We start from the raw sequence: 16,038 nt of genomic DNA on the forward strand, positions 1-16,038 counted from the left end.
GCGTTAGTAGCTGTGATGGTTCCCATATCATTTGGTGAACTACTCTACTGCATGTGGAAATGCAGCTCTGGCGAGTAGAGGGAAGGGAGATCTTGGTGAAAGAATGGGACACTTCAGTTAGGAGCAACAAGCCTTGGGAGTCTAATGCACAGCATGGAAGCCATAGCTAAGAATGTGTTATGCCTTTCAAAATTGCTGACAAGAATAGGTTTGGATGGTTTTATGGCAAGCCACAAAGGAATGATACATATGCGAGGTGATGAATGCATTTTTGAACTTGACTAGAATCATCACACAATTTATTCATACATTAGGTCATAGTGCACCCTGTAAGTATATATAATTGTTATGTGAGAAATAAAATGACATTTTAACAAAGAGACAAAGAAAGACTAGAAGTTAATGGTAGAAACTACAGATTATTTATCTATATCTATGTATATTAAATTATATATGTATATCACTTAGGTTTATGTACACCAAGGTATTGTGAAGCCATGCAGAGGAGAGGCTGTCCAAAAGAAAAAAATCAAAGAATAAGAGTTGGTGAATCCTCATATGGTTGACACATCTTTTTAATTCTCCCCTTTGTAATTTATTTATATGCCTGTCTACCTTTGTAACAATTATTTCCTAAAACACTCAAGCTCTTGAAGAAAAGGAAATTGTTTAACCAGTTGTTTTATCCTTGCACAGTTCATCTTTAATTCATTGCTTTTTGTCATAGCTATTTTGCTGAATGGAAGAATCAATAACAGAGTGAAAATATCATTATTTCACGAAAGCCAAATGGTGTGTGATATTTCAAGAGGTAAAACTGTTTGTAAACAGTGCAAGGATGAGTCAACACTAGTATTATATGAGGTCATTTGCACTGAAGTATCATCTTACAGTGATTAGGTATCTAAATAAAATATGAATAATTTACCCTGTTAAGCTTTTAAAAAAAGAAACCTTGGTCAGAAAGCTCTTGAGCATATGTGACATTGACTCAGATGCAATTCTTAACACATAGAAGACTAATTATGAAAATTACATGCTACAAATATTTTCTTATGTAACTGATTTGAAATATGTATTCTCTTATGTGTGGTTCTGAAGCAGGTTGACAGTTAAAAATACACACTGTCATTTAATAGACTTTATTTTAAATCATACTGATCCAACTTTAGCAGAACACTCCTTAGCTCTCTGTGCACAAAGCAGACTCAATCATTTCATAACGCAGGCCAGAGCCCACAAGCACATGTCTATTTTAATTGAATAGCCATAATGCTTTGATAAATTGAAATGTATTTTCAGAATAAATATTTCCAACTGCTTTTGCTTACAGGAAATTTGCAAAGAACACTGTCAACTGTCAGTGTCTGTCTACCCGACTTAATGTGCTCTTTGGCCTTTGGAATGTTTTATAGAACTTCTTCTAAGTGTTTTGAACTCTTTTCATAATGCTTTCTGCCAGCACCTTTACTATTGAGGCCTTGCACTGCCATCTGAAAACAGTACAATGGTGGTTCCTATCCTTGGTCTCCAGGATGGCCTGGAGTAAAGGGTTTACACCTTGATTAATATCCGGATTCACAGTAAATGGCTTCTCTGATCATGGTACATGGCTATGGGGTTGGACTGTAACTTTGTTGCCACTTTTTTTCTCGTTGCCACAAAACTCCTGGTCCAGTGTGGGAGAGAGACAGTTCAATTAGAGTGGTAGAAGGGAATCTTATTCTGAATAGCTCCAGTGTTTGGTCTCCAAGCAGTAGAACTAACCATACTTAGTTTGCCATGGAGTTGTCTTGACATGTAGCAAAAGATTGTAGGAGAACTAGAAAACTTAGCATTATCAAGTGCCCTGGCTAGAGTCCAATAGGAAGAGGAACCTCAGTGGAGAAAATGCCCCTGTCACATTGCCTGTTCACAAGTCTATGTGGCACTTTCTTGGTTGCTAGCTGATAGAGTGACCCCACTGGGTTCAGTGCTATCCCAGACAGGTTGTCTTGGTATAAGAAGGAGGGCTGAGCTGGCCAGCAAAGCATTGCCTTGAGTTCCTGCATGGCTTCCTCCAGTGATGGACCACAACCTGGAAAGTGATGTGAAATAAACCCTTTCTTCCCCATGTTGGGTTTTGACAGTGCTTCAGTGTAGCAACAGAAGGCAAAATAGGACTTGAGACAGGGATGGGGGCATTTAGGTTTGTATCATGAGTACTACAGTAATAAGTATATTCAGTTGGAAAATGAAATGACTAGTCTGTTTGGTAGATAATATTAGGCAGGTTTTGAATGGGCAGTATGTTCTGTGAGGGATTATTGTGAGCAGGGAAGATAATTCATGTCCTTATGGATAAAGTGGAGGCAAGTAACTCGGAAGAATATAATATTTGATTACAATAGTGTAAAAAGAAAGGCATTCAAGTTTTATCTCAACCTAAAACAAAATGTTTCATTCTCAGAAGTGTTTTTTATTTGTTTAACTTTATTTTATGTGCATTGGCATAAAGATGTTAGATCCCTTTGAACTGGAGTTAGATAGTTATAAGCTGCCATATGGGTGCTTGGAATTGAACCTGGGTCCTCTAGAAAAACACCTCAGTGCTCTTAACCACTGTGCCATCTCTCCAGCCCCCTGAAGTGTTTTTTTAAGAGATCTAGATCATGACTTCAAAACTGGAAACATGGATTCTAGGCAACAGCAAATGAACAGTGGTTTTGTCACAGCTTCATGGAGGCAGCAATGCCTTCAGCTTTGTGTTTCCCTGACACGTGTGCTATTTTCTATGGTCAGTGTCTGTCTGGTATTCACCATAAGAGGAGAGTTTGGCTCTAGCCTTCAATCCTCTCTACTTTATAGTATGGTGAAGTCTATGTAATGGCTGCCACTTATGTACTAGAGGTACATGACTTTTTTCTTTTTCTTTTCTTTTTTCTATTTTTTATTTAAATTAGAAACAACCTTGTGTTGCATGTCAATCCCAGTTCCCTCTCCCTTCCCTCCTCCCCTACCCCTACTGACCTCCTATACCATCCCCCTTCTGCTCCCTATGGAGGGTGAAGACTTCCATGGGGGATCTTCAAAGTCTGTCATATAATTTGGAGCTGGCCTAGACCCTCCCCCATGTGTCTAAGCTGAGAGAGTAACCTCTATGTACAGATGGGCTCCAAAAGTCCATTCTTTTGCTAGGGATAAATACTGATCCACTACCAGAGGCCCCATAGATTGCCTAGGCCTCCTCATTGACACCCATGTTCAGGGGATCTGGGTTGGTCCTATGCTGGTTTCCTAGCTATCGGTCTGGGGTCCATGAGCTCCCACTTGTTCAGGTCAGCTGTTTCTGTGGGTTTCTCCAGCCTGGTCTTGACCCCTTTGCTCATTACTTCTCCCTCTCTGCAACTGGATTCAGTACACTTCAGTGCTTAGCTGTGGGTGTCTGCTTCTGCTTCCATCAGCTACTGAATGAAGACTCTAGGATGGCATATAAGGTAGTCATCAATCTCATTATCAGGGGATTGCTTAGATTGTTAATTGGTGCCAAGCTTAGATTGTTAATTGGTGTCATCCTTGTAGCTCTCTGGACATTTCCCTGGTGCCAGATTTCTCTTTAAACCTATAATGGCTCCCTCTATTATGGTAGCTTTTATCTTGCTCTCCTCTATTCTTCCCTGACTCAATTTTTGAGCTCCCTCATGTCCTCCTCACCCATCCTCTTCTCCCCTTCTCATTCTCCTAGCTCCCTTACCCCTCCCCCCATGCTCCCAATTTTCTCAGGAGATCTTTTCCCTTTCCCCTTCTCCAGGGAACCATGTCTGTCTCTCCTAGGGTCCTCCTTGTTTTCTAGCTTTTCTGGCAGTGTGGATTATGGGCAGGTAATCCTTTGCTCTATGTCTAAAATTCATATATGAGTGAATACACACCATGTTTGTCTTTTTGTGACTGGGTTAACTCACTCAGGATGGTTTCCTGAACATTTCCATCCATTTGCCCGCAAATTTCAAGATTTCAAGATTCCATTGCTTTGATTTTAAATGTGCCCTACTGACTCACATATTCCATCATGCATTTTCAGGGGCAGGTTCCTGCCTCATAGTATGGCTGGCCCTTCAGGTCAGAATTGAACATGTGAGGTTAGAGGTAAGCCCTATAGCTAACACTCATCTCAAATGTCATCTCCATAATTGGATGATCCAGTTCTTTGTTAGTATTTTTATTGGACAATGCCAGGCGTGTGGGATGTTTCTCTGGGCTCCTATACTAATTTTTGTAAACCATAAGAAATCATGGGAGCAATACAAAAAAAATACTCTGAAATTCAGGATATTCATTTTAAACCCATGCCTTAAATGTTTAGAAAGATCCATTTTTAGATAGAAGCTTAGAGTAGAGGAAACATTTAGGATCCTTTTCTCACATCCTGATTTTACAAGTGTAGCAGCCTAGAGAGGGTCTATTACTCAGCTGAGATCATGAACAGTGAGTGGATCCTCACAATGACCTGGATCTTACATGTACTTTCCACAACTGGCCCCATTTCCACTGGATCCAGACATCAGGAAAGTCCCAGGGGAATGTGCCCAGCTACAGGTCTAGGGTCTAGTATATTCAAATATGGGCCCAACTCCAGGACACCATAGTGATCCTTCATAGTGTAAGTGACAATGAGAATTTAGAAAGAGCACAAGTTGAGGTTTACACTAGAGTAGGGTTTTCACGTTCCCTGGGTCCTAGAATCAGCAGACCCTGTACAGAGATGTGATTTCTAATTAGCATATCTCAGAAGCTACTTGTTCGGATAAGGCTAGTTGAAGGAAGACAGAATAGTAGAAAAGGAAAGTGAAAAGGTGGCATATAAATGCTTACTATGTGCTAGTACCATCTTGGATGCTTAGATAACTACATTGAAGCATGCCAAAACCTTATTTATGAACAGCTATTATTATTTCTAATTTTGCTAGCAAGAATATTTCACCTCGTACAGATAAAGTCTAGAATCAGCAAAATGATGATGACTGCACCAACAGCTTTCTTGGACTGCCAAATCCATACATGTTTGGAACCTTGTACTGTTAGAAATATCAGGTTAAGCCATATACACAGCAAAGCACCTGATGGATGATGACTGGAGTTACAGGGACACTCTGACATAAGAGTGGAATAGGGCTATATTTCTTAGTGACCATGAAGTTTTGTTAAATCACATCATTTTTAAGGATTCATTTTCTCATGTGTAAGATTCCAAGTTTTTCCTGATACCTATTTCATAAATTTTTGTGATATGTACTTATAAAAAATATTTGAAGTATGGTGTTAGTACACATCAAAATTATACAACATGGAAGTCAGATTGGTCTATGTAGCAAGCTCCAGTCCAGACATGGCTATATAGTGAGACCCTGTCTCAGGAGCCTAAAGGGGAAATTGTACATCAATGGAAGAAAATTAATTCATTCTTCAGTGTTAGTCTTTGAATTAAAACGTCCATTCCCATTTCTCTGAGGAAGATTGTAATGCCATTATGAATGATGAGATTGAAGTCTGAGAATCAAGGTAGCATAGCCATAACCTGCAAGTTGAGGTTTACACTAGAGTAGGGTTTTCATGTTCCCTGGGTACTAGAATCAGCAGACCCTGTACAAAGATGTGGTTTCTAATTAGCATATCGCAGAAGCTTCTTGTTCTGTACTGCAGAGTAATGCCTGGAATCTAATAATTTCCACCCCATAGCAGTTCCTCGCTGTCATAGCCATGCAAACTTTTGGGTTGCTGCCTAAAGCTACAGGCTCTTGGCTTCTCCACCTTCTCTAGGGCCATCAGAATCACTGGGGATTGGTTCAGGATTGTTTTCACTGAGGCTCATCATGATTTCTCTGAATCACTCTTATTGGGTTTTACTAATAAGTGACTGTAACACTCTTGCTGGGTACAAAGTTAGTGTTTGTTCAGTGGCTTGGTAAGTGGCGTCTGGAAGATTTGATGACAGTAATTCTCCATGTTGACATGATAAAAACAGGAGTTATACATGAGAAACCCAGGTGAATATTTCTGGGTGGTAACCACACATTCAGATCTGGAATTCAACAGAGGCATCAAGACTTGAGTAAGACCAGAAGCATAGGAATGGAAATCAACGGGGGTAGATAGAACTGCCTGAGAAATAACAGGATAAAAAGATCAAGAGCAGATGGAAGGATCAGCAGGGAAAGTGGACTTGACAATTGGTTTGGAAAAAAAAGAGAGAGATTTACAGTTTGCTTTTAATCAGAAAGAAAAAAAAAAAAAGATGCTTCTACACAGAAACTAAGGAGGCAAAATGTTAGACACTGAGTGAAGAGGCGATCATAGGATAGTGAATGCACCCCTTGAAATGGTATTTATGAGTGAGATGCTTGCCATGTATTTCATTGTCACTTGATTTCAATAGCTTAGTATGTATGTTTTTCAAGATATAAAGTATGGGATTAGATTAAATAAAGTTTTATAGCACAATACTTCAAGACACAAATACATGGGTTTATGGAACAATAGGAAATTGTCTTCTCCTGGTGCTTCTGTATGGATGCTCAGGAGAATCTTTGTTGTTTTTTTTCTTCATTTTTTAATTTAAATTAGAAACAGGATTGTTTTATATGTCAATCACAGTTCCCTCTTCCTTCCCTCCTCCCTTGTCCCCCACTAACTCTCTTCCTATCCCATACCATTTCTGCTCCCCAGGTAGGGTAAGGCATTCCATGGGGGGGGTCTTCAGAGTCTGTGGAAGCAAAGGCATTTCCAGGACTTATAGGTGATTCCTGTGTATAGAGGAGAACAGTAGTCCAGGAGACTGGACGCTGCTAGAAGGACAAAGGAGATGAGAAGTTGGCAGTTACCTCAGCTAGCAGATCTGGAGAAAGGGATTCTCAGGAAAGTTTCACTTTATCATGTTCAGTGCTTCCCAACAAAAGTTTAGCAAATTAACACACACACACACACACACACACACACACACACACACACACTTACATGTAAATATGTGTATATGTATATATGTGTGTGTACATGTATGCACATATGTATATCTGTACATGTATTGTCTTAGGTTTCTATTGCTATAGTACCATGATCAAAAGCAATTTGGATGAGGAAAGGGTTTATTTAATCTTACACCTCTCAGGTCACATTCCATCACTGAGGAAAGTCAGAGCAGGGACCTGGAGGCAGGAACTGAAGCAGAGAGCCTGGAGGAACACCGCATACTGGCTTGTTCTTCAGGCTTACTCAGCCATCTTAGACAATTGGACCATCTCCCCAGAGGTAACACTGACATACCCCCATGAAATTTGCCCTCCTATGTGAATAATTAATCAAGACAGTGTCTCATAGACTTTCCTGTGGTACAGTCTCATAAAGACATTTTCTCAGTTAAGATTTCCTCTTCCCAAATATGGCTATATTTGTGTCAACTTGGCAAAAGCCAACCATCACATGAGTATAATGACACCCACATACACATTCTCTCATTGTTTCGCCATTGTTTTTCCCAACCTCATCATTCTCTTTAGATTCCTACTTACAGATGAGTTTAGAAGACTACCAAAGGGTGCATTCACTATCCTATGATCGCCTCTTCACTCAGTGTCTGACATTTTGCCTCCTTAGGTTTCTATGTAGAATCATCTTTTTTTCTTCCTGATTAAAAACAAACTGTAAATTTTTTTTTCAAACCAATTGTCAAGTCCACTTTTGCTGCCCATCGTTCCATCTGCCCTCAGTCCTTTTATCTTCTTGTTCCTGTTATTTCTCAGGCAGTTCTATCTACCCCCGTTGATTTCCATTCCTATGCTTCTGGTCTTACTCAAGTCTTGATGCCTCTGTTGAATTCCAGATCTGAATGTGTTGTTACCACTCAGAAATGTTCAGCTAGGTTTCTCATGCATAACTCCTGTTTTTATCATGTCAACATGGAGAACTGTCACCAACTCTTGCAGACGCCACTTACCAAGCCACTGAACAAACACTAACCTTATAGATATCTGAGATTCAGCAGTCACATTCATTTTTTATGTTCTTGCTAGGTATCTCTTTTTTCTTTCTCCCTTATATTCATATAACCTATGCCTCAATTCATATTCTCATTTACCCTTCACCCACATTCATACAGTATACTTATAATATGTGCAGCTGCATATACACATATGTATGCATGTGAATGCCAGAAGTGATTGTAGGTATCTTCCTCAATCATTCTCTATCTTAAGTTTTGAGGCAGGGTCACTCTTATTTTAGACAAGCTGGCCAGCAAGTCCCAGGAATCCTTCTTTCTCCACTTCCCCATTGCGTAGATTGCAAGTGCATGTCACAACTCCAAGATTTGTATATTGTGGATACTAGGGCTCAACACTCATGTATTCATGCTTTCCAGATACCAGTTGAACCATCTCTTCAGCCTCTGGTATATTACTCTGTGTGTGTGTGTGTGTGTGTGTGTGTGTGTGTGTGTGTGTGTGTATATGTGTGTTTGTGTGTGTGTCTTTCCCCATTTCTTTCAAAGTAACTGTACTAATATGACAATCTGATTCTCAAAATTCTTTAAATGAAAGAAAACTATGGTTCAATCACAATCTGTAACGCTCCATTAAATTACAACACCCATCTGCTATCAATGGCAAATTGCTGAAAATTAACAATCACATTAGTTTGTGTTGCATAACTTGTATTGTGTCTCACTTAAAGTTTCAAGATTAATGGTAAAAGCATCTTTAAATATATCCTCAACATCTTCTGTAATACAAATTTTAAATTGAGGTGTATTTGATGAGGAGAGGAAGGAAGTGTATCAGTTTTAATAATGAAAACAGGAGACCAGGAAACAAGGAATCTCATAAAATTACATTTTTAAATTGGAAAAGTCTCTATCCATAATGTCCTGGGTAGAGGGAGGGAGGGAATGAGATAACAAGGTCATAATTGGGTGGAATAAAATGCTCAGTGATTCATGCCTGAGAACCTGCTATGGAGAGGCTGGCATTCACTGGCCTGGTCTCCTGGAGCCCCTGCTGCTCTATGTTCAGTCGTGATGATATGCTTTCTGTTTGACCTTTAGATTTCATGACACAATACTCCATTTATTTTCTGAGATTGGCTCAGAAACAAAATGGAACATATTTGAAAATTTGTTAATTAAAAATATTCTATAGTGTTTTGTTACCCCCTCAGTGTTTCTGCTTGAAGTCTCAAAACGTTCTGCACCCCCTCATCTGTCAGCAAGTATAAACCCAGTTTAAATGTTTTAAGAAAAATTTTCTTGTGTATGAATACAATGGAACTTTCTCAAGCCCTTCCTAAAGGGCTTGAGATAAGTAAATTGTCAGTACTGAATCTAATGGAAGAAAGACCTATAAATATATTGAACACTTCTTTGAGACACATCTTATAACATGTAGAAAAGGACTTAAAAATATAATTAAGACACAGCATTGGCCCATTTGACATACTAATACACGTGGATAGTTTAACATCAACTCCTTCAAGGTTGTAAGAGATCATGTAAACATGATCTCTCCCTCAGAGACTGGATATACCTGGTGTGGTAGGTACTTTCACCTCCATTTCCCAAATAGTCACATCCTCATTGCAGGTACCCACAGGTATGTTAAGTATCCATGGAGAAGGAAATAAAATCGCCATGAAATTAGTTGGTATTCAGCTGAATTCAAGGCTGGGAAACTGCTTTGGATAATCCAGAGGGCTCAAATGTTATAAATAAAAGGAAAAGGATAAATAAAAGAATAAGGAGGAGGCAGAGAGGAACCAAACAGAGGCTGTGTGAGAGGCCTTGGTCTTGGAGATGGAGGAGGCTAAGCCCAATGACTTTGTCTAAAGAACATGCTGAATCCAGTCCACTAAGATCCGTTTTGAACCTTTAATGGCCAGAATGCTAAGGTTTGATAAGTTTCCTGGTATATATTAGTTATACAAACCAGAGTTCCTTTTGATATTTTCACACATATGTGTAACGCACTTGGATTATATTCAGCAACTCATTTTTCTTGCTCTCTCCATCATCTTCCCAAACACTTTCTCTCCACTTTCACATTCTTATGCCCTCCTTCTTTATTAGTTCCTTGAGAATTTCTTAAAATGTATTATGATCACAATCACTGCCCCCTCCTTCCAGATCTACTTCCTTTTCTTTACCCACTCAACTTTGTGTCTATTTTTGTTTTAACCCATCAAGTGCAGTTGCTACTTCTCATACACTCTTTGATATGTGTGTGACCTTTTAGGTCACCCACCAGGGCCCTCACCCTTAAAGAAAAGCAATCTCGACTGACCTTACCTCTAACATGAGTTAAAAGTTTTCCAGTCAGGGTAGAATCCATGACAGCCAGCCACACTCTCTCTCCCATAATCCACTCTCGTATGCCACCACCATAATCTATTCAAGATAAGTCACCACAATGCCCAGAGATACATTATATGTGCCAACATATGTTTCCATGTAGTTAATATTTATTAGCTATAGTCTAGTGGGGAAATAAGACAATATGCATACCCTCTTCTAAGGTACTCAACATCTCAAAAGGGAAAATTAATGGAAACTTAATAGAAAAATTTAATGAACACTTAAAAATTGGAGAGGAGATTGCTGCATACAACCTGCATTCTAGCAGTTATTGAAATTTGAGTGGATTTATTGTACATTCAGACATAAACCTATCTGCAGGAACCCAGTGTTTAGGGAGATAAATAAAAGGAAAGAATTAAAGCTGTTTGGGTTATATAAAGGAGTGGGTAGACTGTGCTCTGAATCCAAATGCATAATTTCCACCACGATGATTAAGTAGAAGATGTTCATGCTTCCACTGAAAATTTTATTGGTGTTAAACAGTATGTTAACTGAAAGACAGATTCATTTTCACTTGCTTAAGAATGCTTACAATGCTCAATAAAACACTTACATGTTTTTGCATGACAAAAAGGAATATTCATAGTTAATCACTGTGCATTGGGATAATGAGCACGTTACATATTTTAGCATCTGTTATATTTATATTTCATTGTGGCTATTAATAGGTAATTTTCCATTCTGCTGTGTAGAAGGAGACTTCTTTTTTCTTATTGTTACACAGCAATGTGAAGCAGGGCTTGTGGTTTTTCTTGCAGGAAAATCACTCAGGGATGCCGCCCCAGAGTCCAGCTTTTGAGACAATCACGTGCTCTGCAGCTGCCATTCCTAGTTAGTTAGAACTCCACAACCACTGAGGTCAGAAGCCCCTGGTATTTTAATTCCATTTCTCCACGCTTCCAGAGCTGGTTAGTAAGACGTCATGGAATGCCCATTAAAGAAAATGCATCCTGCCACATTACACACAGCAAGCTAAACAGCCAGCCCAGGCCTGAATTTCTGTGACAGATTACAAATGTGTTTCCCTCCATGGAGCAGTAAGACAGTTAAATGATTTCTAAACAGAGGATTTGTCATCTAAATGTAGTCCCACCAGTATCTCTAGTTGATCAAAACTCTTAGCTACTTCTCAAGGTGACTTAATAACCCTCTTATTCTTTCACTATAGGACATCATGAGAGTTGATATTAATTGTATTAGTTATAGCTGAGTTCCTTTGGAAGGTCCATAGCAGTGCATAACCCACCAGAAATTTGAATGAATTTATTGTACATTCAGACATAAACCTAACACAGTCCCTGAAGGACCAGCCATTGTATTTTCTGTGGTTTTCCAATTGTTCAGCCACTGTGCTGTATAGTAAAGGTATCTCAGATCTGCATTGGCTCAAATTGAGTTGAATTAACTTCATTTGTCATGGATGATCAAAACTATCACAAATTTCAGCACTGCAAACAGCCTTAACTCTATTTAGATTTTGAAGTTTTATGGGAAGAAGGCATGGCATTCTGCCAGCAAGTGTGTGACTCCTAGAGAAAGCTAGCAACTATTAGCAGTTAACAGACCAGCTACAGCACTGCATTCTAGTTAGACAAAGCAAATGTTAAAATTCATGTGATAATTTACATTAGCAGGCATCTCTGGTTAAAAAAATTAGGGCTCTCTCTTTCTCCCTCTCACTGTGTGTGTGTGTGTGTGTGTGTGTGTGTGTGTGTGTGTGTGTGTGTGTGTGTGTGTGTGTGTTGTGTTGTGTTGTGTTTTTTTAGCTCTAGAAACATCTGGAGGCCTCCTATAAAAAAACGGTATCATTACCAGGAAGGCAGTAGACCATTCACAAGCGAATGTGAGAAGGTCAGCAACAGTTACCGAAGACTGATATGTAAATAAAATTTTCATGTTTCCTTAAGACATCCCCTCAATGACTCTTGAGACTGGCATGAGTTGCATAAGGATTTTAGAGACCCCCTGATGCCTGGAGCATGAATACATCTTGGTAGTTAAATCCAATTCATAGTTTTCAGAGCACTTGCTTTCAGAGATGTCACAGAGCCAACAGAAGGGCAGAAAAAGACAATAAAAGGCACAAGAACATGTCAACCAGAAAATCTTCTATTACATTGCAGATTCCAGAAAATTTAGCATCTCTCAGGATCCCATGTGGAAATAATTTTGAATCCCACAGCTCCATAGCACTGTCCTAAATATAATGCAAAACCACAAAGGAAAAGCATAAGCATTCTGAAGAATCCAACAGTACCCAGATTGTATGCTTAGTCAGACTAGGCATGAACACATCTTAAGGTTCCATGATAGATGGTAGCTATGATTTAAAAAAATAATGTAGTAAAATAAGCATATCATAAAATATGAATAAAACTTTTATTGTATTTTTATTTGCATGCGTGCACACAAGCATGCTTGCACAAGTGTGCACAAGCACTCACATGTGCCACAGCATGTATGCAGATGTCAGAGGACAACTTGAAGGAATGGATTATATCTGTCTGTCATGTGTAGGTCCCAAGAATTGAACTCAGGTTGTTAGGTTTGGTATCGAGTGTCCTATTTGAGGATCTCTTTGACTCTTTTACAGCAGTATTATTGCTGACAGACTTGTTCTACACCCCTCTCAAAATCTCTATAAAAAAGTATAACCTAGGTATAGTTAACATCTAAATCTCCAAGAAGTGGTAATCTATTAAGTTTGCATGTAGGATCACCTTCTGGATAGGGCTTATAAAAATAAAACTAAACAACACCACACACACACACACACACACACACACACACACACACACACACACACACATATACACACACAGACATACACACACACTATGGTTTTTTGTTTTGTTTTGTTTTTTCAAAGCAGGGTTTCTCTGTGTAGCTTTGGAGCCTATCCTGGCACTGGCTCTGCAGACCAGGCTGTCCTCGAACTTACAAACATCCTCCTGCCTCTGCCTCCTAAGTGCTGGGATTAAAGGCCTGTGCCACTAATGCCCCGCCCTACACACATTATTCTTAGGTGAAAATAAAATATTACAAACTGAATAGCAGCATTTCCATAGAAGATGTATACATAAAAAATGAACTAATATTAGCATTTTTGGAATATCTGTCACTTTAAAGTATTTATAAATTCAAAATAAATTCATGTAAAGGCTATATTAAAATATTTTGTACATCTTCAGTTTCTCATCACTTTGAATATTTTATAACTATTTTATAAGAAGTAGAAGATTACTGGAATAAATTTTGTTAATATTTCAAAAATTATGCACAATTTTGAGGTCAAAACTGCCCAGGTAATTTGCATATCTCTGACTGATCCGAGGCTGTGTGGTTTGGGCAGGAAAGGTCTTCATCAGTTTCTTATAAGGGGTCCTGATTTAAAATGAGTGGATAAATTTCATTTACCTGATGAAGAAAATTAAATGCCTGGCTTAAAATGACCCCACCCTTTGGGATCAGGATGTGGTAGAAGCAGTCACAAACCAGCGAATCCTAGTGCGTGATCTCTACTGTGGAAAGGCATGGGGAACTATGGGGCCATTAAAATGTCTAATTCTAGTCTCATAAATGATCAACTTTAACTCACCAAGTGAAGATGGTGATGATAGAAGCACTATAGGCTTGAGTTTCAATTCTAACTGCTCCATACTTAGTAAGTCACACTCAAGAAAACCTGTCTTCTCACTTATTAAAGGACTTGGAATTCCAGAGAGACTGTAAAATATATATGTGGGCACTGACTATAATAGTGTCCTTTGTCCCCATTGCTCTTTTGATGACAAACATTTCCTCATCACCTAACAAAGCTCTTGATCCAGTGTTTGTCACTTCATAAATACTGCACAAAGCATTACCTGGGGTAGGAAAACAATGTCATCAGTTACACAGCCAACCCTATGAAATCTTAAAAAAATGTACAGAATAGGCTTTCACCATAAGGGGATTTTAATTTGATGAGACAAAAACACATCAGAGCAGGCATTTTATAAAATGAAATATATTCTATGTAAGTTCTCAGGGACTCCAGGTGCTGCCATAGATAATTTTTCACTTTAAAGGCAAGAAGAAAATTCACTAAATAGGAAGGAAGTGGACATACAGGCATCACGAGTGACATTTGGAGTGGCATGGTGATGAGCTTGGATTAGCATGTGAGTCCACAGTGGCTGACACTGTGGATATGGAGTTTGAAGAACCTGAAAGATGATAACTTCAGCCCCAGTGCACTCAGAAATACAGAGCCACTTTAAAGACAGTCCTAGCACATTCATGATAGAAGTTCTAGATGTGTAGCATACATTTAAGTTAAATAATCAATTTTAAATGAACTAAATCTCTGAGCAAAATCATTGTATGCTTTTTATTTAAACGTTTTTTTCTAAGTTATCCTCATTTTCTTTATCTTATTGACTATCCCAGCAGCTCAACAGATTAGGTAGAATTTTGTGTGTTTCACAGAGGAAAAAGTACATGTTTGGGAGGTTAAGTGGCACAGTCAGGGTTATCCAGCTAATTAACAGCAGACCCTGGATCAAGAAAGATTCTAAAATTTTCAACCCTCATCATTAAAATGTATCAAATGTTGTTGGAAGTCTTTCAGATTCCACACATGGGACTAAAAACTTAACTATATAGCCTTGGAAGTGGTGAGTAGAGATTTGTGTTGAAGGTTTTTGTTGTTGATTTTGTTGTTGTTGTTTGCTTTTGAGTTAAAAATATATGTGTGTTTGCAAGCCTACACAACAGCATTGGGAAGAATTAGGTAGATGACACTGGACTCACACTGTATTATTCAAGTATCATAAGATTTGAACAGTAATATGTGTTAATTAGCTTGCATGCAATAAATCATTTTGCTGTAAAACTAATGCCTTGCAGCATTTAAAGAGAAATGTTTTCAGTCTAAGCAATAAAACAAAACTAAGAGTTGTGGATCATGCTTTTCATCTAAGCAGTTTGAAAGTAGAGGCAGAAAAAATGTGAGCTTGACTTCAGCGTGTGGCAACATAGAGGCTTTGTTGGGAAGGAGAAGGGGAGAAGAAGGAGGGGGAGAAGAGGAAGATGAATGGAAGAAGTAGGGGAGGAGAAAATGAGGAGGAAGGGGAAAAGGAGGAGAGAGAGGAGAAGAAGGGGGTGGGGAGGAGGAGAAGAGGAGAGGGATGAAGAAATAAGACTAGGATTGGGACTTATTGTCAGGGCAGTAAACATGTAGAAAGACGTGGTAATATACTGTACAGCACATTTGGAACAAGGCAGTACACATATTTGATTTAGTTCCTCAGGTGCTCTGGGAAGATCAGACTCATCTGGGCATTTGCTGCAAAGACTTTGGGGGAAAGGCTGTGTAGGATTGTGTTGGGAGGACAGGGTCCTGAGTCTGACTTGTCCCATATGTGACATTATGCTGATTCCATATGTCTGTGAGTCTTCTCATTACATGTAAGAAAACAGCAATAATCGAGCATGCTCGTAGTTCACATTGTTTCTTTTTATTAGAAAGAAAATTATTTTACATGTCAATCCCAGGTCCCTCTTCATCCCCTCTTCCTCTGCCCCCCAACTAATGCCCTACATATCCCGTACCCTTTATGCTCCCCAGGGAGGGTGAGGCCTTCCATAGGGGGAGTCTTCAAAGGCTGTCATATTCTTTG

At 38.9% G+C, this 16,038-nt stretch overlaps 1 protein-coding gene across 1 annotated transcript in view; it reads left to right on the forward strand.

Moving 5' to 3' along the window:
• Window positions 1–16,038, forward strand: part of Tmem117 (transmembrane protein 117) — a 419,705-nt gene that overhangs the window by 339,567 nt on the left and 64,100 nt on the right. The gene's annotated exons all lie outside the window — the stretch shown is intronic.

The sequence above is a fragment of the Cricetulus griseus genome, chromosome 2, assembly GCF_003668045.3.
Source record: "Cricetulus griseus strain 17A/GY chromosome 2, alternate assembly CriGri-PICRH-1.0, whole genome shotgun sequence".
NCBI classification, from domain to species: Eukaryota; Metazoa; Chordata; class Mammalia; order Rodentia; family Cricetidae; genus Cricetulus; species Cricetulus griseus.